Source organism: Pteropus medius, unplaced genomic scaffold (assembly GCF_902729225.1).
Source record: "Pteropus medius unplaced genomic scaffold, Ma_sr-lr_union100, whole genome shotgun sequence".
Classification (NCBI taxonomy): Eukaryota; Metazoa; Chordata; class Mammalia; order Chiroptera; family Pteropodidae; genus Pteropus; species Pteropus medius.
Window position 1 is genome coordinate 56,210,544 of NW_024349800.1, and position 24,862 is coordinate 56,235,405.

Sequence of the window (24,862 nt, forward strand, 5' to 3'; positions counted from 1 at the left end):
GCCAAATTAACTACCCGGATGACAGAAGCCAGTCCCCAAGTCAGTGGCATCACCTTGCCCCCACCTCTCACTAACACCCTTCCCTCTCCACAGGCAGCCAGAAGGATTTCCCTAAAGTACAAATCAGAACATGTCAATACCTCACATAAACCTTCTGTGGCTCCCCAGCATCTTCAGGATATACAATCCCAACTCCTCAACTTTCAAACAGCAACATCCCCGCCTGTCTTTCTGGCCTAATATCCACCAACCTACTGCAGACCCCTCAGCCTCAATCCCGGCAAATCGTTCACCATCCCCACCCAGCCTTACGGTTCACTCTCATTTCCAAACCTCACTGAAGCTGTTCCCTCTGTTCCTTTCTTTTCCAGTTAGTTCCAGTTTTATCTTCAAGAAATCAGCTCAAATGTCATCTGTTCCAGGACACTTTCCTTGGATGTGTTACACACGCATGCCCTTGCACACACATCTAATGCCAACAGACACTTCCCCTTTGGGCTTACGGAGACTCATTTCTTAGCAATATCGCCAAAGCTCAGCAACATCAGTGTCTTGTACACAGCAAGCGAGTGGGAGACGTCTGGTGGAAATATAACGAAATGAATGTTCTGCTTAAGTATAAAAGACAAGAACTTTCCTGCTCAAAATAGAGTGGAGAAGGCTGCTTGGGAGTGTCTTCTCAGCACACGGCCTTTCCTGGGGGTCTAGGACATTGGGGTGAGATCGCCTGACCAAGCTATTGTTTCTCTGTGCTCAGTCCGAGCACCTGGCATGTTAGGACATTTCCAGAGGATTGGAGGAAAGCGTGTCTTGCTGCTGGAAGTAACAGAGTGCTTTTGCCAAATCATAAATCCTCAGCATGTTTTCAACGAAACTATTAGAGAGCCAAGTGCCTTCTCCTAGAATGTTGCCACAGTGACTATTTACTTCACAGACTGAAAAAAAGAAAAAAACCTTTCACCGAACTTTTTAAAAAATATAATAAAATAAATATAATGGTTTATATAGCATCTAATCCATTATTTGAAAAATAGAATATAATGTTTTTATGCTTCACAAACATCCCCATCCTGCTTGTGGCAGCCATACTAGGGAATTTTTTTAATGCTCTGCCCACAACTGCCTTCTATGACTAATTCCATACTACATCAACATGAAAAAAATTATAAAATAATGAGATCCCCAGGCAATGCAAGTCAAACGTTTTCAATTTGACATATTAAAATTAATTCTGACATCCCTCCATCTTCCAATCCATTTTCTAAGTGTACCCACCTTTCTCTAAGTTTCCAAGTTCTCCATAAAAGGAAGAACGAGGTGGGATAGAGCTGGAGGGGAGCAAAGGAGACCCTCTGACTCCAAGGAGACCCACCGCCTCCAAGGAGCTCAGCAGTGACAGCTGGCAGCTCGGCCCAGCCCAGGAGACAGCTGCAGGCTTTCCTCCTGAGAAGGTCCTTGCTCAGCAGGAAACAGGAATGCATGCTGGAAAAAAACAAACTCTGCATACCGTGGAGTACAACATGGCTTTGGTTTTCACATTCAAAGTTTTTCTGTCTGTCAGTTTCCTACTCAATTGAGTTTAGCAAAGGAAATCCAAAATAATTCCACATCCTACCAATTTGGTAACTTCTGAAGATGCTCTCAAGAGAACGGTGCAAACAGGGTTTGGGGAGATTGTTTATGTTGGCTTGTTACATAAACTCGAAAAAATTAGGTGGTATTTTTTTTTGAAGGAGTCATCTAGTTATTTTATTGTAAAACATGGAAGCAATACTTTGAATTGCGAAAGTTAAAACTCAATACTTTGAATTGCGAAAGTTAATACTTTGAATTAGTAATTAAATACTTTAAATTTTATCTATTTTAATTTCTAGTATAAATGCTGGTAGATGTAACCCACATTAAATAAAAGCTTTGGGGGGTGTTCTCGATCATTTTTAAGCATGTAAACGTTGAGACTACAACATCTGAGAATGCTATTTTATAGCATTAGAATCTCGATTTCTTTTTTTTTTCTTTTTTGCCAATTTTTTATTGTGGCAAAATACACAACATAAAATTTAACCATCCTAACCATCTGTGGTATTAAATGCATTTACAGTGTTGTACAACCACCACCACCATCCGTCTCCAGAACTCTTCATCTTGTCAAACTGAAACTCTGTACCCAATAGGGTCGTTTTCTGTGGTTGCCTCCTTCTGACCAATCAGCTAAGCGGCCCACACTAATGAAGACTCTGTCTCCTCCTGAGTGTTATCAGTGAGGACAGGTGAGTAAGAGAAGCAGAGCCCGGGTCCCACGAGAGATGACTCCATCTCCTCCCTCCTATACCACACAACTCTGGAGTTCCACTACTCCAAACCGCCCGACCTCCCACTCCTTTGACCTCACGGCATTGATGGGGCAGTCTGAAACCGAACTCCAATGGCCAGTCATGCTTAGATGGGAATTATTTCCAAGTTGCTGACACTGACTTACAAACAAAGGGTTGTATAACACAGCTTGCTCACGTGCTCTTAACTGTTGATGTGGGTGCCAGGAGTGACTGGTAAAACGCAACTAAAAGAAAACCTGTTAGAATGGAGGGCCCCCTGGACTCTGTACTTCAAAGTCCCATATAAAAGAGACGAGATAAGAAAGCAAAGTTGTACTGCAGCTTCCCCATTTTAACTCTGGAGGAGCTGGGAGACGAAAGCTCGGTGCTCATCGCCCCAAAGATGCCCCGTGCTGACATTCGCTTTCTAATCAGATCAAGAAGTCGGGGGAACCGCTTAAAAGGTAAGTTCTAAAGCAGCATATGAACTTTCATAAGAGTCCTATTTTTGTATATTGAGAGCGCCTACACTGCAGGATTTGTGACTTAAGGAGATGATGAGAATGTATGGGGTAGCGATAACATTTTACACTTCAGCTAAGATAGATTAGACAGATAGACAGATAGACAGACAGACAGACAGACAGACAGATAGATCAGTCATCGATCAACTGACCGACCCACAGAACGACACTGCTGCATAATGACACTTTCATTTACCCTTCGAGCCTAGAAGAGATAAGCTTCGCCAAGTAGATGAAACGGCCGTGGGCCTAAATCTTGGCCAGGCAATGTCTAATTACCAAGGGGAGGTGGTCAGGTAGCTGTCTTATGTCAGTAGCCTCATGAGAGCACCACACTTAGAAAACTGGGATCTTAAAAACCCACAAGAAAAACACTGCCTGGAGGGTATGATTTATTGACCTCCAAGACAAAAAATGCTGAAGTAACCCTACAGAACCCAAGTGTCTCCTCTCAATCCACACCTACAGACCACAGTCCTTAACTACAAAGTTCTCTCATCTCTTTGGCCAGTTCAATCCTTTACCTTAAGTAAATCGTAGGAAATGCTTATAAGTTCACCTTGGCATATCAACCACGGCATAGGAAAGCCAAACCAGTCCATAGAAGAATGAAAGTAAAAAAATGTGAGCATGATCAAACTCCAAATTTTAGACTTCTAGCATTCTTTCATCTCAACACACTAACTTGTCAAGATATGTCAGCAGTCCTGGAAGAAGTCTTCAAGAGAGAGCAACTGCCTTACATGATCTTTGCAGGAACTCCATTCTATGGACCTGTTTACTCTCTCAGTCTCTGCAACTATAAATTAATCATTGGGTACGCTCTCTCTTCTTCAAGGCTCCGTCGGGCTATTGGTGACGTTCATTACTGATCTTTAGGCCAGTGTATTCTGCTAAACATGGGTTCCCAGAGGACAGACCAGATGTACTCTCTTGAATATTTTTAAAAGATATCCAAGGGTACGGAGAATGTGTGTCACGTGATGAGGAAGATCAGGTAAGGAAGGATTCCACTGACACACGAGAGTTGGCTTATAGCCACATCCTGGGCTCTCCACAGCGCCCTGCTCCCTACCCATATGTCTTGGAAGGGACTGGCATCTCCTCATCGCCAGGCTTACCACTAGTTTCTCTCCATTTAAGTCATTTTGAAAGCAACTTATTGGTGATCATCAAAGAGCGAATGCTTACAATCTCACCACAAATGTTCCACTTAAATGTCTCCTAATTCAATTTATAAAAAGGATCCAAATTAACACAAATAAATGATGCTACTAAAGAAGAATATTCATTGAAGGATATCTTTTTTTTTAGTCAAAAAATCACTAGGCTGTGGGGGTATAAAACAGCGAAGGACAAGTGATCAGCTCAAATTTATCCAGCAATTGGAAATGAAGCCAGCCCTAGGATTTAAATTTCTAATTTCCTAGTAGAGTTAGTACCATTTCACTCCACACGCAAAAATGTGTGTGTGTTGATTTATCGAGGAGCTGGACTCAGCTCCCTAACCTCAGCCAAGGTCACCTTCCACATAGACATATGCATATCTACAAACTCTCAATGGCACCCACTCAGTTTCTCTGTTCTGTTTTGCAACCAACCTACACACGTACGGTCTCCACTTCCTCACCTCCCACTCACTGTTCACTCAGGCCCATCTGGCTTTAGACCCCACCTCTCCAGCACACCTCTTAACCAGGCTCCCAACTGCCATTCTTGAATCTCTCTAATCTGCTCCTCACAGTCTTCACCGATAATCTTCCAGAAACACAAATGGCTCCTGAAACTCCCTGAAACTCCATTATTTCCTTCCCACGGCCCTCAGGATAAACTCTTAAGATCCTGACCTTGACCTAAAGGGTGCAGCACGATCTGGCCACTGGCCTCCTTTCCAACCAGCCATCTCCATTCTCCCAGAAGTCCTCCCATGCTCAATGCTCATTCCTGCCTTAGAATCCTCATACTCTTGCCTCTGCATGAAATTCTCTTTTTTTTTTTTTTTTTTTTAGGCAAGGCAACCATTGGTTGACCTCACAGATTGCAAGAACTTTGTCAGCTTACAATCTCTTATCTTTTCATTTTTTAAGCCTACAGCACCTGGTCTTCCTAGATGGTCTTCCATCCAAGTACTAACCAGGCCCGACCCTGCTTAGTTTCCGAGATCAGACGGGATCGCGCTTGTTCAGGGTGGCATGGCCGTAGACTGAAATTGTCTTTCTCCCAGTTTTCACTTAATAAACTCCCACCTGGCCCTCTGAATGGAAAGTCTCTTCCTCAGCAAGGTCTTCTCAGCTCCCCCATCTAAACTAGTGCCCTCATCACCCTTGTTTTTCTTCTCCATGAAGTTCTTTAGAACACTTGCTACTACTTAAATGTTTGCATTGATTTGCTCACTGCCTGTCTCCTTACCCATCTCCCATCCCATCCCCATACCTGTTTCCTTTAGGACAGCATGCCCAGCCCCTAGCATAGTACTTAACAGCGGGTATGTACTCAAATACTTAATGAATAAATGCTTGTACATACTTGCATATGTAAAGAGTCTACATATATATACACACACACGTATATGTATATGTGTATGTACATATATGTATATGTATATATATATACATATATATATATATGACTACATAAGTTAATCGATAAGTCAACATTGGAAAGAATCTGCTAGCTGCTCAGCAGAGGTTGAGCTGCAGGATGCTTCGTTCCCTGGAGACTTTGGCAAGCACACTGAAGCCGCTCTTGTCAACATTAACTGCTTCTCTGTAACATTAGTGGCTAAAAGCAGATCTTGGGCCTTTATCATTCAACACGTGTGCAATTAAAGATAATAATTTATAGGGTCCTACTCCAAGCAAACCATGGTGCAAGGCTTTCAGGATTCCAAAGTGAGCAAGGCCCCTAAATACTACAACCTGGTCTTAACTATCCATAGCTTAGCAAGAAGAGTTTATTTTTATAAGGGGTAGGTGTGTGTGTATCACAAAGTTGCAAAAGGTGATCTAGAGAAAAGATAAAGGAATACAGGGATAGAAATTCTTCTAAATCAGCTTCTATATTTTATTGTACATTCTAAATATCGTTGATTGTGTTTAATCATAATTAGGGTCTCTCCACGTTTCACATACCAGGTCCCTGAATGCAAAAATAAAACAACAGCAAAAAAACACTTTCTCATCCTCCCCTGCCCCTAACTAAGCACCCTAACTAGCCAAGACCAGTAACCAAAAGCCAGCTTTAGGATGATACTAAAACTCAGCCACCTCCAAGAGCCCTCCGCATATCACCGTCCTCTTTGTGAGGCAGAAAGATGATGGACTTGAAATCAGAAGAATCTTGGCTGTGGCCAAGTCCAAGGTTCGCTTTGCTTTATTTTTTTTTTTCTTCATCTGCAAGATGGGCTTCCTCACCTCCACCCTGCCTACCACTTACCACAGTTACTACTGAGAACTGAAATGAGATCACCTTGTGAAAGGTTCTGCAAACTACAACAGTCTTTACAAATTTGGCAGAGTCACTGTGATTTTTATCAAGACTCAAATATTTAGCATCTTCTATTGTCCTGTTTTGTGCTTCTTAATCTGGAGTCTCCAGGTCCACTGTAAGCTCAAGCTCAGAGAACATGTCTTAGACTCTGCCTGCCCTCGACGCCTGCAGTACTGAGCACATGATCCCCACACAAAAAATTTTTGTGGGTTGGTTACTGGTTGGATTGATTTTTTTTTTTTTAATGGATTTGACTCAGAATGCAAAGTGTTCTGTGATTTTTCTGGGTTTCTCACTGATAATAAACACGTTTTCTGGAAATAGCCATAATGTTTACCTAGCCTATGATCTTTATGGTCTGTCTTTCTTTTTCCCAACCAACTGGACAGAATTCCATTAGAAAGAAGACTATTTTGGCAAAAGCAAAAAATATATATTTTTTTCCTAGTCCAGTTTTCAAGGTTCCTTTTAAAGATTAGACAAGTGGCCAAAAAGTCTATTAGTAACAGCAAGAAGCCTCTACCTGTCACCATTGAACAATGTCACCAGTCTTAGTCCTACTAAGCACAGTGCATAGTGCGGGGGCTGTAGCAGTAAAACAAGGAGCAGGGAATCTCACAACGGCTCTGCAGCCAGACGGCCAGAGGTTAGAATCCTGGCTTCACATTGTCCTAGCTGTGTGATTTTGCACAGGTGGCTCAATTGGTCTCTTCTTTTCTCTTCTAAAATAGAGTAATAACAGAGCCCACCTCCTAAGGTTGTCATCAGGATGAAATGAATTAATACGTAGAGAGCTTTTAGCCCAGTGCCTAGTACAGGGTAATAATAAATATGAGACATATTGATACTTGGAGCTAAACAGACTGAGACTCAGAGAAGAAAAGTGACTTATGTCAAATCGGGAGCCATAAAGAGGTAGGAATCAGGGCTAGAACCCAGGTCCTTAGTTGCAATCTATTTTCTATGATTTCACTTTGTGGGTATTTCACACACAGTGTCACCCTGGAGGATTCACCTTCCTGACACCTGATAAGCAGGAGCAATAAACTCACTTCTCTCCTAGAAGAGCTGTCCTCACCTGTTGGTGAGACTCAGGCCCCACCCAGTCCTTTTCTCTCCCATCCATCTCAGAATGCACCTATCACCTATCGGGGCTCCATCTAAGGCTGGCTCCCATAGAAGTACTGCAATAAAGAACGATAGTCTCAGTTCCTCATGGGGTCGCTCTGAGGATTACATGAGCTAATGCCTGGAAAAGTGCCGAGCAGAGTAGCTGCCATGTAGTATGTAGCCAATAAATGTTATCTACAAAAAAAAAAAGAAAAAAGAAGGAAAACCCTGTGGTGGCTGCTCTCTCAAAGCTGACACACAGTCCAATCCCAAATGCCAGATGCAGGGCAGACTGAGACCTTGGGCAGAACAGAGGGAGGCAGAGTCTGTGAAGGATTACAGTGATTGTCAGCAGAACTCACTGAAGACAGGGGAAGTACCTGGAGTCCTCCTCATTCTTTTCCTTCTTTCTTAAACACACACACACACACACACACACACACACACACGCTAACAAGAAAGAAGGGAAAATACATAGCTGGTGCTTTGCTGGCAAACCCAAACATCAGAGCATTGGATTTTTAATATTCTAATTTTTCTGAACAGAACAAAGATTGCTTTCAACTTCCCAATTTGCTCCTATACACGTGACCAGCAAAAGTTTATCTTTGCTGCATTCGTGAATGGGTTTCATCGGGCTGATTTTCCAGATGATCATGGCTCAGACATAAAACCAAATTACAACAGATCCCATGAGTCTCCTTAGAATATTCACAACGTGCTTTAGATTCAGAGTTCTTAAGCACTTTGGTATCACCTTCTCTCTCCTACTCCAATATTGACAATTCCTAGTCAATTTTTATTTAATGTTAGAACAGGAGAAGGAAGCAGTCTGGTGACAATAAAAAAGGAACAGCAGGACTAGACAGGGAGCAGAAATCGCAACTTAAAATCGTGTGCCCCTAGAATGGAACACAGGGCCTGGCCCAGGGTGGCCTGCTTGCAAACACATACTGAATGAATCAGTGTCCTCAAGGATTTTAGAAGCCAGGTAGCAGTGAGACCCACACAATACACCAAGTTCAACGACAGAGTCAACACCACCCCTCTCTCGGTCTGAAAAAAGCAGAAAGGAGAGAAACTAGAGCATCTGCCTTTAGAGAGGGGGCAGGTGCTCAGGGAAATGCCTGCTTTCTATTTACCTGGGCAGGTATTTGCAAGTAGTCTAGAAGTGGGGGTGGGGTGGGGGGCGACTAGGCATAACATACAGTTGTAAGCGAATGGTTATGCAAATCACTTAAGCAAATACATGAAAAGGGACGGGAAAGGTCTCTGCTCTGGTTTACCTCACCTGCCCCACTCTTCAGAGAGTAAGATGAAATACAAAAACCAAGAGCAGGGAAAACCTCTATGAGGACAGGAGCGGCCCCGCGCCCGGTCCCCTCGCCCCGCGTTCAAGGGCGGCATCAAACCAGGGCCGCTGGCTTATCATCCTGGCGAGTGGTGGGAGTTCTTTGCTACCCTCCGCCCCCGCCGCGGGCTGCCGGAGTTAGAATACCGCCTCGGTCTCCCCAGCCAGATCAGGGAGACTCGCAGGGCGCAAAGGGTGCTCCTTTCCCAAAAGAGACGAAGAAAGACAGCGGGAGTTGAGCGGGCGCACAGAACGAGCCCTGCAATGCGAAAGGCGCCGGCCGGCTCGCCGCGGCCCCTGCTGGAAGATGTGGCTCATTCGCCGGCCCGTGCACCTCAAGAGATCTGGCAGCCGCCCAGAGGGTCGCGGGAAAGGGAAGTTACCGCTCCATGGCACCTATCCCACCACAACCACTGGTCCGAACGCGAGGAGTCTGCGGGAGACCAGACACCGGCCCCGAGACCCCCAAGCCGCTCCCACCCCGACCGCGCGGCGGTCCCTGTGCACAGCGCTGCACCAGGACCAGGGTCCTCGGCGCGCTCTTGCCTGCAACTGTCGGGGGGCGCCAGGGCAAAGGGGAGGGGAGGAATGACAGGGAAGAAGGCGGAGCAAGGCCGCCGGGAAGGCGCCTCCTCTCGAGGAGGAGAAGGAACAGCTTCCCGGCGAAGGAAACGCCCAGGGACGCCCCCATGCGAAGTGCCGCCTCTCCCCAGCTCACCGACTCTCCCGCCTCCAGTCTGTCCTCCACCCGCCCTGGCCCACCCTGCGCCCACGAACTCATCCTGGATGTCCTGCCTGCGGCTTTCCGAGGGACCCAGGCCCGGTCTCGGCTGCCGGCAGCTCGCGCAACAGGCGGATCCCTAGGGCTCTAGCGACGACGGCTGGCTCTGGGGACTGGAGGATGGGGAGCGCCCAGCAGTGTGCAAAGTCCCCTGCGGACGTAGATCTCAAGGGTCGCGCACTCGTGACCTGGGCCACCGCGGGTAGGAGGGGAAGGCTGCGGCGGCAAAAAGTGGGGAAAGTTGCAGGGTCGCACAGATAAGTCACCGGAGCGCACGGGGAAATGGGGACAGGAGCAGGTACCTGCAGGAGTCCCGGTGTCTCTGACTCGCTCGGCTCTGCGACGCGCCGCCCGACCGCGCTGCAGGGATCAGGCCTCGCCGCGCGGCCCCGCGCCCGCCGCCGCAGCGGCCAGGAGAGCCGGGTGGCCCGCCAGCATCCGTCCGTCCGTCTTTCCGTCCCGCCCGGCAGGAGCTCGAGGCACTCGGGAGCCGCGGGCGGGGCGCGGCGGGGCGGGGCGCTCGGCTACCGCCCCGCGGGTCCCAGCTCCTCCCGCCACCTAGCTTCGGCCCACAGCCAGGGCTCCCCGGGGCAGAGGGCGCGGCGCTCCGCCGCGGGCGGCTGTTGGCTGCATGGGTTTGGCGGCGCGACAGGCAGACGGATGGCTGGACAGAGCGAGGCCGCCCTGCAGGGCGCGCGCCCCGGCCCAGACCCAAGTGCAGAGTCACCCCTGGAGCCGCGCGCCCCGTCCTGGGGGGAGCTGGAGCGCGCCCCGCGCCTCCCACCTGCGCGCCCTCCTTGGCCAGGAGCAGCGCGACCCCTTGGGAGACAGACCTACTCTGCGGCCCCCGCGGCTCCGGCAACCGCGTTTCAAAAGTCGCGCGGCCCGGGAGACACTGCAAATTTGCCGGGATTTTCTTAGGAAGTCGCGAGGCCCCAACTTGTTTCAAAACAAAGTGCGAAGGAAGAAACAGCCCCACGTCCTGCCTGTTTACCACCAGCCCGGCCGCCTGACGACTCGGGCAGAACGAGACTGGCTTCCACGCTCTGTTCCTCGACTTACCAAGTCAGAAGAGGTGGTGGATATATGTGCACCCAGTGGAAGGGGGACCGAGTTGGGTCCCCTTTCCGAAAAATGGAAAGACGGTCAGAGGGAGATGCCTGAGGCCGAGGTTGAGGAACAAACCAGGACCTCTGGGAGGGAGCCGTGTGGTCCAGAAGGCATCGCCCGCCCTTCTGCAGTGAGCAAGAAGGTTCGGTGAACCGCCTGAGGAGACACGGGACGCTCGAGGACCCACCCCCGCACTCCCCCTCCCGCCCCCAAACTGCAGATTTTTAAGTTGTGCAGACTTGCAATAATTCCTCGGAGCCAGCTGCTCCAAGCTGTAGGCGCCCAGTGTTCCCTGGGTCCCCGCCCCACATCACACAATCTGCCAGCTGCCCCGAGCCCAGCACCCGCTGACCTCTCGCCTCAGACGAGCACCTCGCAAGACCACACGTAGTTAAGTTCCAGGCCTTGAGCCAGGCACACGCGAGGGGTGGGGGCCAAGGGTTTTGTGGAAAAGGTGAAAGACACTTTCTCTGACCTCATCGAAGTACCCGGTGGTGTCTGGGTTTTCTCATTGTTTTTGTTTGATCAAAACCGGCAGTGGGAGTCAGAAAAGCGAGCCGTGTTCACAGACTCGAGCAGGTTTCCAAAAGGAGGTGCAACCTGCATCTTACAGCGAGGTTTGGCGAGAGGACAGGCTAGTAGCCAGCAGGAATGGCAGGGAAGTGAAAGCACAGGCGATCGTCCTTCAGACTCCAGCGTTTTCATTTGGCTCCTGGAAGGCAAGGGTGGGACTCAGGTGGCCAGGGATGAGGGGTTTGGGCAGCCTCTGTCCCTCATCCCAAGCTTGTTTGGCTCCCCTAAGCGAGTCCCTGTCCTTTTGAAGAGGATGCAAAGCATTTGTCTACACTGCTGTTTGCAAGCAACTGGAGAAGGTAATTTCCATACCCAATTCATCATCCTTAGGGTAAAGTCTAAGATTATTATAAAATTTGTTTACATTTTATCAGCTCTTGAGAAGAATATTCAGATCTCTCCCAGAAGTTAGCTATTGAATCGTTTTTTAAATCGCTAAGGTTATCCAGAGGCCCGGCATTGTTTACTTGAGAATGAAATACCTTCAGAATCTCTAAGTGCTACAGAAGGCATCTGCAGTGCATGACGCTTGGAGACTGAGGTCCTTCCCATGGGGTCTGGACAGCACATGTGAACCGGAGGGGAGGCACACCCACTGGGAGTCAGAAAGGACCCTGCTTGGCATCTGTGAAAGCTGGCGACAAAAAAGGCAGACCTCCTTGTGGGCATTTTCTGGGGGAGATGCAGGTGTAGAAGGCACAGATTCGAGAGTCAGAAAGACTGGGGTTCTCATCCTGCTGGACCTTGTGGGGAGCCCTGTGAAAGTCACTTAGCCTTTCAGCCCTGATTTCTTTGTCTATAAGAAACATTCTCTCTCACAGAGTGAACATGTGAAACAAAGTCATAATCCAGGTAGCATTGTGTAGACCATAAAAAGCATGTCTTTTTCCTGAAAGTTACTCCCAAAAGTTTACCAAGGTTGCTGCGGGCAAAGTGGTGAATGCATTCCTATACACCACACACACACACGCACACACACACACACACACTCTCTTACCCCCTGTGTCTGTAGCCCTCTCACCTCAGTGCCCATCACCACAGGGCATGCTCTGTCTCACTGCCCCACTCCTCCCATAGGCCCACCGCCTACTCCATCAGAATGTCTTAACACCACATGCTATGACATCTCATCCCTTCTTCATTAACCATGCCCATAGGGAAGCATCTAGAAAAGCCAGGCATTAACATGTACGGGGCTGATTATCAGCCGACAGTGGTACTCACTCCTCCATGGTTTCAAAGGCCCCCCAGAGTCAGTGGAGGCATCGCGAGCAGATGTGGGATGTGTGAGCTCAGTGTCCCAGGCCTCCAGATTCTCTAGCTCGGGACACTTTCCCCTTTCTCGGGTCTCGCTCCCTCTCTTACCCACTTATCCACTTATCCATACTCCCTTCCCTTTCCCCACCCAAGCCTGTCCTTGACCTGTCATTCTCACCACAATCTAAATGACAGAAAACCAGCCGGGTGATTCCCCTGGGGGTAAGGGAAGCGTGAATTCGATTTCTAAGTGGAGACAGGTCGACAGGTGAAAATGGAGCCTCTTACTCACTACTCTTCAACAAGCAGCCTGAATGTCACTCCAGCCAATGCGAGCACATGGAACATGTGCCATTCCCCAAGCCCACCCGCCCCAGGCTTTTCATGTCACCTGCATTTACAGTGGTCCTCCCGCTGCTTGGTACGCCCTCCCCAGTCACCTAGCCCTCCTTTGCTCAACAAACTCGCGGGCCCTAGAATACCACTCGGTTAATTATCATGGCCCCCTGAAAGCCCCGTCTCCTGTCCTGGGTCATATGTCTCCTCTCCATGCTCCCTCAGCATCTTTTGCTTCCCTCTTGCATGGCACCTACCATACTGGATTTTCATTGTTTATCTCCAAGCAGGTGAAGAGCTCCTTGAAGATGGAGTTTCCAGGACCTCTTATAGGCTCTGCATGTCTGTGAGGTGAATGTCTGAAGGCTCTGTCTGTCACAGGGCCGCTCAGCATCACCTGCTCCTGATGGGAACGGACAGCCTTTATTTCTTTATTATCTTCTAACAGGTGAGAAGAAAACATAAACCATCACGTCCATCTCTCTGCTTGGATGCAGCTAGACTGGTTTTATTCCAGATTATTGATACGATGATCATTCTTCTTTCACAAAATTATTAATATGACTACTTTAAATGCTCTGTTATATTATTTTTCTATTGAAAGGACCTTACGGTTACAAGTCCAAAGATTTGAATCCTAATCTGCCTTTACCTCTGATCAGCTCGGTGATTTCTCCTCTCTGGATAGGTCCATAGTTTTTGCCAGCTCTAAAGGCTTTATAATTCTATAGCGAGAAGGACATAGATTATAAATTGCACAAAGGAATGGTCTCCTCAGGTACCTGGAGGTGTCTGTCCTCCAAGGACCCTGAGCATTTCCCAAGGAGAGTTCCCTAGAACACCTATGCCATAGTTAAAAGGCTTTGGACAAGCACATACTACATTCCACTGTCGATACTCATAATAATCTTTAGCAGAATAAAGGCTCCGTCCAAGAGGTCAGGTGATAAAAATACTCCAAGGAATGGACTTCTAGAGTGCTCACATCTGGCCAAACTTACTTCTTCAGCCACATTTCAAGCTCTTCATACCTTTCGCTCTGCCTTACTCATTCCCACACATCCTCCCCAATCTCGACACACACACACACACACTCCACTCTTATATTCCAGCCTGACACATCCTATCCATCTTTCCACGGGACTCCCTGAGCCTTGGCCCTGCCTGTACCCTGTTTCCCGAGTGCCCCCTTCCTTCCTGTCACCTTCGCCTTCAGCGTCATTATCCTCCGATTCTCTGAAGCTTCCCCCGACCCGAATCACATTTAGTTGCTCCTTCTGCTGGGTCCCATTATATTTTGTACAAACGTCCAGTTACAGTTTTATTCCTGTGCTGTTGTCTTGGGCTTGGATTGAGTCTTCTGAATTAATCCGTGAGCTCCTTGAGAGGAAGCACTATGTGGAGTTATTCATCTCAGTATCTTCAGAGACTGGTCCACGATAGATGCTCAGTGTTTTAGGGATAAAAGGGGTGGATGGATGAATCGATGGATGGATTGGTGGATGGACAGGTGTGTGAACAGGTGGATGAACTAAGGCCTTCAGACTGCAGGAGGATGCAGAAAAGCACACTCACAGGCACCAAAGGCCAAATGTGTCAACCTCATGGTTTGTCCTCTAGGGGAGTTCTGTACCTATTTTAGTAATCCTTCATTTGTCTGATGGGACTTAGATTCCAGCCTTCATTTCCAGCTAGAAGACTGAAAAGTATCCCCATGACAGAGACCACTAGGCACAACCCCATGATTTTTTTCCTTCTGCTTCCTGAGAAATAGTCACAGAGTAACCAACTCTTCCTGGTTTCCCCGGGATTATCCCAGCTTCAAAACTGAAAGTCCAGTGTCCCAGGAACCTCCTCGGTCCAGAGAAAACCAGCCCCGATGGCTGCCCCACCTGCTTCCCAGGATCACGTCTACGGGTCAAGCTGCTGTGCTGCCAGGGAGAGCACTCAACTGAGCTCTTTCCAGTGTGAGGCTGGTGGAAGCAGCCCGTGCGGCCTCTAGGCCAGAAGGAAGCTTCTACGAAAATTTCTTTTGAAAAATATCACAACTTTGACCACGAGATTAAGGAGGAAATTCTACCATAGCAAGACATGGTGGTGAGAAGGAGCCGAAAGGGCGTTTTGGAGGAGCACGGTGGAAAGGAAACGCCCCGTCCGCAGCTGCGGTAACGGGCTGGCCGCTCCCTCAGATGCGCCCGCCCCTCTCTTTAAATGCAGCTGCAACTACCTGTGAGCACCGTCAGCTTCGCTGGCTTACTCATCTTTCTTTCCTTTTTCTTGTTTTCCCCGCTGGTTGCAGAAGGCTCTCTCACTCTTCGGTTATAGAAAATTATCATCATTAGCACCCACAAGGCCTCTCTCCTATTTTCATTGTTTATTTATGCCTTTTTTTTTCCCCCATTCCATACTGCACTGCCGTCCAGCCCTCCACCTGCAGCCATTCTAATATGTTTATTGGATAACCTTCAGTTTCCACGTGTCCTGGTAAGATGTGTATGGTTGTTTGAATGCATGTATTTTTAACTTATGCAAATGGTCATTTGTCCATTAGCTACATCTCCTTGTGTCTTTCGTGCCACACACTGGGGCTGTTTTTAGCTCCATTTCTATTGCTCTCTTCTCATATGGTCTGTTCCTCTTTCTTACTGTCCACATCATCCACTCCCCAAGGATGGCTGCATCCAGAATTCCTTGGTCCCAAATTCCTTGCCACCACAAACAACACTGAGATGGACATCCTCATATGTGCCACCTTATGGACCTGGTGATAATTGAAGGGAGTATATATACCCACACACAGGATTGCTCGTCATAGGGTACGGACAGGGCTGATAGAGAAATAAAGATTGGAACACTTCTATACCGGTTGGTAAATAGCCCTGCCCCCAAACTCCCTGAGTATCCTTCCTGTCACTCCAGCCCCTTCTCCAGGAAACCCCAGGACTGTCCAACATCCAGCAACTAAAAGGTTGATGCTTGGCCCAGCTAGAACTGACAGTCTTTCCAGCAGTCGTTAAATATTTTTAATGTCACCCCTGGATATGCATATATTTAATTTAATTGTCTTGGTCCTTATTTCTCCACAGAGAAACCATAAACGAACAAACAACGAACCAATCTAGAGTTCAGTCCAGTCTCTACCTTTAAAGAGTTCTCAGAGCTGTGGAAACCCTGCCGATGTCCCCGTTTGTATCATCAAGTCTGTGTCCTACCTAATCCCGCAGATAGGCAGGGGCCGGCAGGCTGTGACCACTCTCCTGCTGTCAGAGCTAACACCACAGACAGCTGTGCCAGCTGGTCAACAGCCTTGGACACACCGCTGAGTTTTAACTTAGCTCCGACTCTCTCTGGCTGTGTGACTTGGAGCATTTCACCTCTGTCTGTGTCCCTCAGTTTTCCTCATTAGCTAGATGCTCCTCCACAGGGTGGGGGTGGGGTTCAAATAAGATAATTATATTATACAGAGGAAAGAAAAAGGCTTTTGTGTCCAACTCAGCATCAAGCTAGCTGTGTCACCTTGGTGCTCCCTGTGTCTCAGTACCTCCCATGTAAAACGGGGATAATTATACTGGATTGTGTCCCCCAGTTATTATGAGATTCCATGTTCTGTCTTTACATCTCTGAGCCTCACAGGTCCCCTAGATATGCACTCCCCCATCCCCTAGTAAGAAATCCTCCCTACCTGGCTAGTTCACCGTCAATCGGACCATCTGCACCCCACCTGGTTCTTGACTTAATGCGTTTCACCAACCTGCCATCCCACAAAACTGTTCAAAGACAATCACATCCCCTGCAGGAACCAAGCATCACCTTACCCTCCTATCGCTACAGAGCCTGCCTCCCGCGGCCCCATCTGGTTCACTCCACTCCGGAGTGTAGCCCCATGTGCCCTGCATGACATGTGGTGCCCTCCTCCCCAAGGCTGGGAGCATAGCTGACCAGTAAACTGCTGTCAATCTCATCTGTTCTGTACTGGGTGTTGTGTTTAGCCATCTTATACTATTTAGGGCAGGAGATCCCTCCTTCACTACTGGGTAAATAGGAGGTGATCGGAACAATACTTATCTCAAAGAGTTACAAAATTGAAGTGAACGATATCTGTAAAGCACCTAGTATCCTGCCCGGTCAGGTAGAAGTTCATGCCAACAAAGAGAAACACAAAAGAGAACTTAGCCACAGGTAGAATGTGGGTCCCAACCAAAGGTGAGCCACTGCTAGAATGTGGATGAGGATGAACCAAGAGCCTCCTTAACTGCTATGGCTACCTCATGCTGACTGACTTCGTGTTTTCCTTGCCGAAGGGGAAAAGCACGTAGATGACTTCTCTTTTTCTTAGTATAATAGGAAACGTTATCATGCATAATTGAATGGCAGTGTAAGTCACCTCATCTCCCTTTGGCTCAGTTTTTTCACCCGTAAAATCGAGATTTTAAACTTACTAATATGCCAGATACTAAGCTAAAGAAGGGAGCTGAAGAGACAGGATCAAAAAGACCGATCGCATTGTCCCTTCCTGAAAAGGGTCACAATTCAATGAGATGACATCTGCCTGCCTTATCCACCAGGCAAGGAGTGAAGATAACATAGCAAGAAAGGAGCTGGTAGATAAGAGCACTATAGAATGTGACAGGGACTGCCACTGGTCACTCAGTTTCCATTGTTCCCTTCCAGCTTACAGACAAAACTCTGTTGTTTGCAAGGCAGTCATGTGTCCAACCAAACACTTTAAATTTCCCAGCCTGTCTTGCAACTAGTGTGGCCACAGAGTCACATGTAAGCCCAAGGGTTCCCAGAGAGTTTCTTTAAAAAGAGGAGGTACAAACGAACAGAACAGAAACAAACTCATAGACGCAGAGAACATTTCGATGGCTGCCAGATGGGTGAAGAGGGAAGGGATTAAGAAGTACAAATTGGTAGTTAAAAAATAGTCATGGAGATGTAAAGTACAGCACAGGGAATATCGTCGATAATATTGTAATAACTACGCACAGTGTCAGATGTGTACTAGACCTAGCAGGGTGATCACTTCAAAAGTTATATAAGCGTCTAATCACTATGCTGTACACCTGAAGCTAATATAATACTGTATGCCAACTGGAATTGAAAATTAAAAATTATAAATAAAAACAAAGTTAAAAAAAAAGAGAGAGAAGAGGCATGCCCTTTTTTTTACCTTCCTCTAACTCCTGCCTAGAATGTGAACGAGATGACTGGAGCTCCAGCAGCCATTTTGGAGCATGGAAACAAAAGATACACGCCAGGAATGATGAAGTGTGACCACTTCACAGAGCTGTCACTTCGAGGCTGCATACTGCCAGGTGCTGCACTTCTTTCATCTGAGAGAAAAGTAAACCATTTATTTGTGTGTCTGTGTTTGTGTCTCTGTATGTGTTAATGCGACTGATCCTAATCTGAACTGATAGTGAAGATTTAATAATAAATATTACACATGGTCACTATTTTATTGAGCTCTTGATGATATCACAAGTTTTTTTTTTTTAAAGACTCTTCAAAAAAATGTTGTATTTTCTAAAATGTCCAGTTTTACGGTGGTACAGCATTCACTGCCTTGCAGGTATTTTCACAGCTACCTTTATAAGATCCAAACTAATGTCTGGGCTCAGGTCATTTAAGTCTGAAAAATTCTACTCTTTTTCCTGAACTAGCAAATAGATTTCTAAAACAGTGAATGTGCTCTACAGGACGTGGGCTCACACGCACCCTCATTCACACGCATACACTCATAGGCACACACTTGCATGGGTGTGTGCATACTCTCAGGAAGCCACACGCAATGGCTCTGGTGGTTTCCTGTGATGACAGAGGCCCCAGAGCACTAAGTTAATATGAGTTATTATTTTTAATAACCTTGGATACAAATGGAAGTGGGATCCTGAATCGTAAAGAATAAGACCAAGAAAATACGGTAAGTGGATCCTTGACCGTGGCAGCGCACTTGGGGAGAGACAGGGAGAGGAGGAGCCCCTCCCACACATGTGTTCAGGGTTAGAAGGAGACCCCTGATGAGTCAGGGGCGATCTGGGCATCGTGGGGCCTCCCCTCCACGGAGGACACATCCATGGCAGTGCAGCGTAAGTGCCCGCGTGAGCCTCCGTCCTCCTGTCTCCAGCGCTGCCCCTCCGGACCAGCCCGCCAGCTGACTCTGTCCCTGTGTCTGCTGTGTTTCGATGTCTCCTGGACCCCAGCCTCTGGCTCCGAACCCAGTCCTTTGAGAGCCTGCTCAGGGCTGCACATTGTGCTAAGAACTTTGGAAAACACGGAGATGAAGATACTTAGTCTCCACTCTCAAGAAGTGAGCACTCTATCAGATAATCGACTGAGAAATAAATATCGAGAACCAACTCCATGATGTATGCGTATTTACAGCCGTTGATATAGATCTAAAATACCACTTACTACCTATAGAGCCTTGGGAAATTCTTACTTTTCTCGTTCGCATTTTGGGAAAGATAACTCGAACCCTCAGAAAATTGTGAGCTGAGTATAACTCTCCTCACACATTATTAGGGTCCCCCTCTGGTGTTCAGCAAATCTTTTATTTAACTCTAATTTTTGCAATATTTCCCATAGAACATCAACCGAATCTTCTCCATTCTAAGCCCTGGAGCGTCTCCACCCCAGCCCAATCCCCAGGTCTCATCTTCCGTGGATATCCCGGCCACCTACTTACTGAGAAGGTGGAAGCCACAGAAGGTGTGGTCCCTCAGCTTCCATTTCATTCACCTTGAACTCCCTCCGAGGCTTCACACGCCTCGCTTTTTTCCTGCCTCCAGCAAGGATGCATATATCCAACTACTTTGGGAGTGTCAAAATAATGCTGCCCAAAGATCCAAGACTATGAAAAAAGAGGATTTCAACACAAGGTTACCAAAGGACTAATCACGACCCTAGAATGCGCATCACAGCGTAGTGGAAACATACAGGTTTCAGAGCTATTTCCAGGCTTTACCACTCACCACCGTGTAGCACTGAGTCCGTGACTCAATTTTCATTCATTAATTCCTTTGACCCACATTTGAAGTTTTATTAAGTGCCAAGTGTACCAACCACAGCTACAATTTAACCATTATAACATGGATGTAATCGTAATACTAACTAACTTAAAAATTTGTCTCGAAGCTTAGGTGCTTCAAGCCTAAAGGGAGAAATAAGTATGAATTATCTTTCCCTTTCTTCTTCCAGCCCTTCGTACCCATGGTCCTTTTCTGTATATAAAAGAGGAATTTCTCATAAACAAAATAAATTCCTAGTTGGATAATGAGGAGCATCACCATAAATCCGACAGAAATGTAAAGCACACCCTTCCATTTCCACAGTGAAGTACTCCTCATGAGTAGCTGGTTGAACCACATTCTCCTTATTTGTAAACCATCTCAGAGCAGGGTCTGTAAGTTCTGCCAAGTAATGACGGGGCAGGCCCTTTAGGTTAAAGAGCTGGCAGCGTGACTTCCAAACACACACGCACGCCCCCCACCCTCCCGGACAATCGGACGATCGAGAAGTCACACTTGCTTTCATTCATCCCCCAGTTGGCAGGCCTTTCGAAATATCAACATAACACCCGGCCCAGTGCAAGGAACTGGGTCATCGGATGCGAATTTCAAGGACTCAGATTCAGAGGTGCACGTTTTTTATTTGTTTTATTTCTCTATCCCCGACTTAGCTCTTGAGAACCGACTTCTACATAGCAGAAATAATAATAATAATAATAATCCTTGTAATTCCAGGTGATTCCTAGAATTCAATTCTGTAAAATCCAGCTCCTCCCTGCCCCCTTGCTTCCCTCGTCCTATGAGGTATCTCTGATCTGGGGGAGCTGTGTATCACCCCAGTAGTGGGGGTGAGTGGAGAAGAGTCTTCACAATGGGCCTCGGCTAAGATGGGCTGCTCACCGTTTGACGTTCGTCCTGCAACTGTCACTCATCATCAATCCGCACATTTTCACTAGGCCCTCAGCTGCTTGTTGAATTCACTCAGTTCCTCGTAAACCTGACCCTCACGCCTTCGGGCCACTTACAGCAGCACTCCGAGGGGTTTAGGACCTCTCAGCCCCTCTCAGCTCTGCAAGGTGCACCCTGTAAGGCACACTCAGACCCACGTCCCAAACACTGCACTCAGCTGCCACCACCCTTTGGTGCAAACACCACACTTTATCGGTTGGAAAAATGGATACTGGTATCCTCTGCTCTGGGACCCTTCCAAAGTCCTCAAGGGGTTCCACCGTCCCCTCCTCTCAAGGCCTCTGCCGGCTCTCTAGAATCTAAGTGACCAATCTCCCCACCATCCACGGTTTCTCCTATCAGCTCTGTGGAAAAACCGGCTCCATCTTCATCAACTCCCTTTCCCATCTATTGTTTCTGCCAGAAGCTTGGCTCTCAAGCTTCCCTAATTAATTCCTTTCTCTCAAAGTCATCGTTATGGGCTTCAAGTGCCTATTTTGCAAGTCAAAGTGAAACTCTGATGTTTTTTCCTTCGCATTCCTATATTAACAATCCAAGTTCTCACCTCAGACTAAATGGGGGGTGGGGGGAGGGAGGTTGTGTACAAAAAAATGAAGAAGGAGGAGGCACCCTGATTAATATTTTAAAATATTACCTCTCTACATATTAAGCACATATGGTCCTTGCCCTTGAAAAGCTCACAGTCAATGGAAAATTTACACGAAATGGCAAGTTAGGTTAATTGACCAGACCAATATAAACTCCAAAGATCAGCTGTGCTTCACAAAAAATCTAACCCTTAGATTCAGCTCTAATCTTGACATTTGTGGGGCCAGGGCGAGAGCGCAGACAGAGGTCGCCAGCCTCTTTCGGATCCCCTTGCCTTCCCATATTGGTTCCTTCCAAGAGCGTAAGAGACTTTCGCTCTCAAGCTAATGGACACCTCAACCCACAACCCTCTGAAGCAGGTGTCAGGACATAATAGGAAGGCTCGTTCAGGTCAGTGAACCTCAATTAGAATCCTAGTCTTAAGTGTTCCATTCACATTCAGACTGCCTTTCCCAGGCGTCAGTTCATCTGGCTCCTTAGCAAGGGCGGAGGCTAATGTTCCCATTTACCCATCTCAGCCCTGCAGGTACCCAGGCAGCCTGTTTGCTGATGAGAAGCCTGTACTTCAAGTTTACTCTTTCAAACGGTGCAAAGTATCCTCTGAATGTCCCTCCCCAATCTATTCCATTCTCTCTCGGTTGGTGAACCCAGGTCGCTTGCTGTCGGATGAAACTGTCCCAATTAGGGCTCGAAAACTGCTGAAAAACTGCCTGCCACTTACTTCTCAGAGGTGCTGGAGAGTTCACACTTGTCGAGAAGGGCCAGCCCCATCTCCCTGGGGGCAGCCGAGCACTCAGAGACCCTTTTTAATAGCCCTCCAACTCCTTCTGTATAAAATAAAATATGAAGCGCCACCAAACAGTTCATATTTTCAAGTATTGTTTCAACGAGCTGGCACTCTGGAGAAGACCAAAATGAAGGGGAAAAAATCATCGCTACCCTTAAAAATAATTAAGGCTATTCCTTCCTTTTCTTCCCAAGCCATGAACTTATCTAGTAATATTCATATCTAAAATCTAACCATGAAAACCACTGACCCACTAACAGACCGGAGAATTCCAAACTTAGATGCATTTGTAATTCACGTATCCAGTGTCTAATAATTCACATTGCCCAGTCCAAGCCCTGTCAGCATGGCAATGGCCTAAAATGGGCAAGGAGAACCACTTTGAATCACATATAAGGTTGGCCTCGTAAACTGAATGGAACTAGTTTTAATAAAAAAAAATAAGCAGAGGTTTTGAAATCTACCCAGGACGTAGGAAGGGGAAGGTGTCCCATTTGAAGACAGTGATTGTAAGAAGTAGCACTATTTTGTGTTTATGCCCAGCAAATAGAGGCTCCTGAGAAAACCAGTCTCTCTTCCCAGCACACCTAGTAGGGTGCCGAGCCACAGAATGCTGTCACAGAATGCTCTTAAAAGCGTGTACATTCGGGTACCTGTCTCCCAGTCCTCGTCGGGCCTCTGGGCTGCTGTGAGTCTTGGCTGGAAAAAATAAAAAGAAGAATGACATTTCATAGCACATGAAAATTATATGAAATTCAAATGCTGCTGTTGGTAAATAAAGCTCTAACTGGGACCCAGCCCCACTCCGTTACCTGCGTCTGCCCTCCGACTACAAGGCAAATTTGAATGAACATTTATCACAGACTGTGTGGCCCACCACTGCCTAAAATATTTTGCACTCAGTTTTTACAGTTTCCTCACTCCTGCTCTAGGCTCGTGGACACCTTTACTTGTGACCTGCAATCTCGTTTCTGCTGGAACTAACTGAAAAACATTTCAGATCTCACAAGATGCAGAGAGATGCTGCTCAGGTGTTTCGGCTAAAAGTGCTTAGGCCCTGGGAGGAGCCAGGAGAAGCAGGGACATCATGAGAAGGTGATTGGGCCTCACCAGTCACTGCATTTTACCGCAGAGACCTCCCCACCCCTCCCCTCAGGGCTGGCCTGCAGGTGGGAAGGGCACCGACCAGCGCTACTGATTTGCTAAAGAGAAAACTGAGGCCAAGAGGCTTGTTGATCAGCCTTAGCTCCAAAACAAACCTGAAAAGCATTCCGTTTCCAATCACCGATCTCAACCACGTCCTTTCAAATGGCTCATTCTTTGCCCTCAGTGACACCCTGGGCAGAGGCCACAACCTGTCAGGTAGTTTTGTTTGTTAAAAGTCTAGGAAAGTTTGAAATAAAATGTCATGCAGCCAATAGTCCGATGGCCAATTCACAGCTTTCACTTCCCCTCAATTCCTGGTTGGGCCTGCGGCTGAAGGGCCCTGGACTCAGAGACACCTTGGGGTGGCCAGGGCTGAGTTATTCTTTCCCAGCACCGCCACCCCTTTCCTTCTATAGGATCAAGACCTCCAATAAATTGGGGCAGGAGGAGAGAAAGAGGGGGAAAGACAAGTATTTTGTGGTGTGTGTGCGTGTGTTTTTTCTTCGTTTTTACTGAATTAGTTACTGCTGTGGCCCTCAGTCATGGCTGGTTCCCACCAATTAGCCATCAATGCTCTTGAGCGACAGATGTCCAACGTGGGTTTCTTTGCTGGCAGGGAGAAGGGGCGTGCGCACCTCAGAGGACCTGACAGGCTCCCTCTGCACATTCCGCTAGGACTGGACGTCCCGGTCCAGACTGCAGCCTCTTCCCTCCCCGTCTCCCAATTTCTTTTGCAATGAGACTCCCTCCTGACAGGGGCTTTCTGAGGGGATGAACCTGGATGCCTCGGGGCCCTCCGTGGTACCCAGCAGGCCCACGGGAAACCCGTAGTTCGCACCGAGTCAACGTGTGGGAACAGAGACTGCCCCCCTACAAGGGCCCTGCCGTCTCCCCCATGTGCTCGCTTGCTCAGGTCAGCACAGGGGCAGGTGTGCAAGACTGCCGCCCAGACAGGTGTCCAGTCCCACCTTCGCATAATCCACGACCTGAATGTCCCAGAGCCTCCGGCTTCTGAGTTTGCTGTGGGACATCGCCTTTCTGAGTCCTAGTGATCCACAGCGGCCGACGCGAAAGCCTCGCTCAACCCAGTAAAGCGCGGGGAGGCCGCGTACCCTGACCCGCAGACCCGAGGATGTCTTTCTCAGTTGCAGCCTCACTTCGTCCTTGCTAAGTGGGGCCCGCTAATGTTATAGAGGACGGCTTAGAGCAGGCTCTATTTCAGAGGAGGCCTGTTCGTGGAGTAGGACTCTCCAAGCCTCGCCGCACTCAGCGCTCTTGTTCCCCAGCGCCTGGGCCGCGTCCCCTAAATCCATTAGAGGGGCGCAGGCTCCACCCCGTGGCCAGCTCCTGCCATTGCATCGGCCCGAGACTGCAGCCGCGGAGTTTCAATAACTCAAAATCCTGCACGCAGAAATCATCATAGGACTACGGTTATATTTACTTCTAGGAGGAGTTCCGTGAACACAGAAAACATGCAGATCGTGTCTTTCTTTTTTTCACTTAATTTTCCTAC

At 47.7% G+C, this 24,862-nt stretch overlaps 1 protein-coding gene and 1 non-coding gene across 2 annotated transcripts in view; both read right to left on the reverse strand.

Moving 5' to 3' along the window:
- KCNS3 (potassium voltage-gated channel modifier subfamily S member 3) overlaps positions 1-10,044 on the reverse strand; it is a 36,408-nt gene extending 26,364 nt beyond the window's left edge. The window contains 1 exon segment of the mRNA XM_039887795.1: positions 9,873-10,044. The gene's annotated coding sequence lies outside the window, so the exon portion shown is untranslated.
- Positions 4,925-5,043, reverse strand: LOC120622454 (5S ribosomal RNA). The gene has a single exon (XR_005658483.1). It is a non-coding gene; the product is annotated as a 5S ribosomal RNA (ribosomal RNA).
- Positions 10,045-24,862: the final 14,818 nt, after the last annotated feature.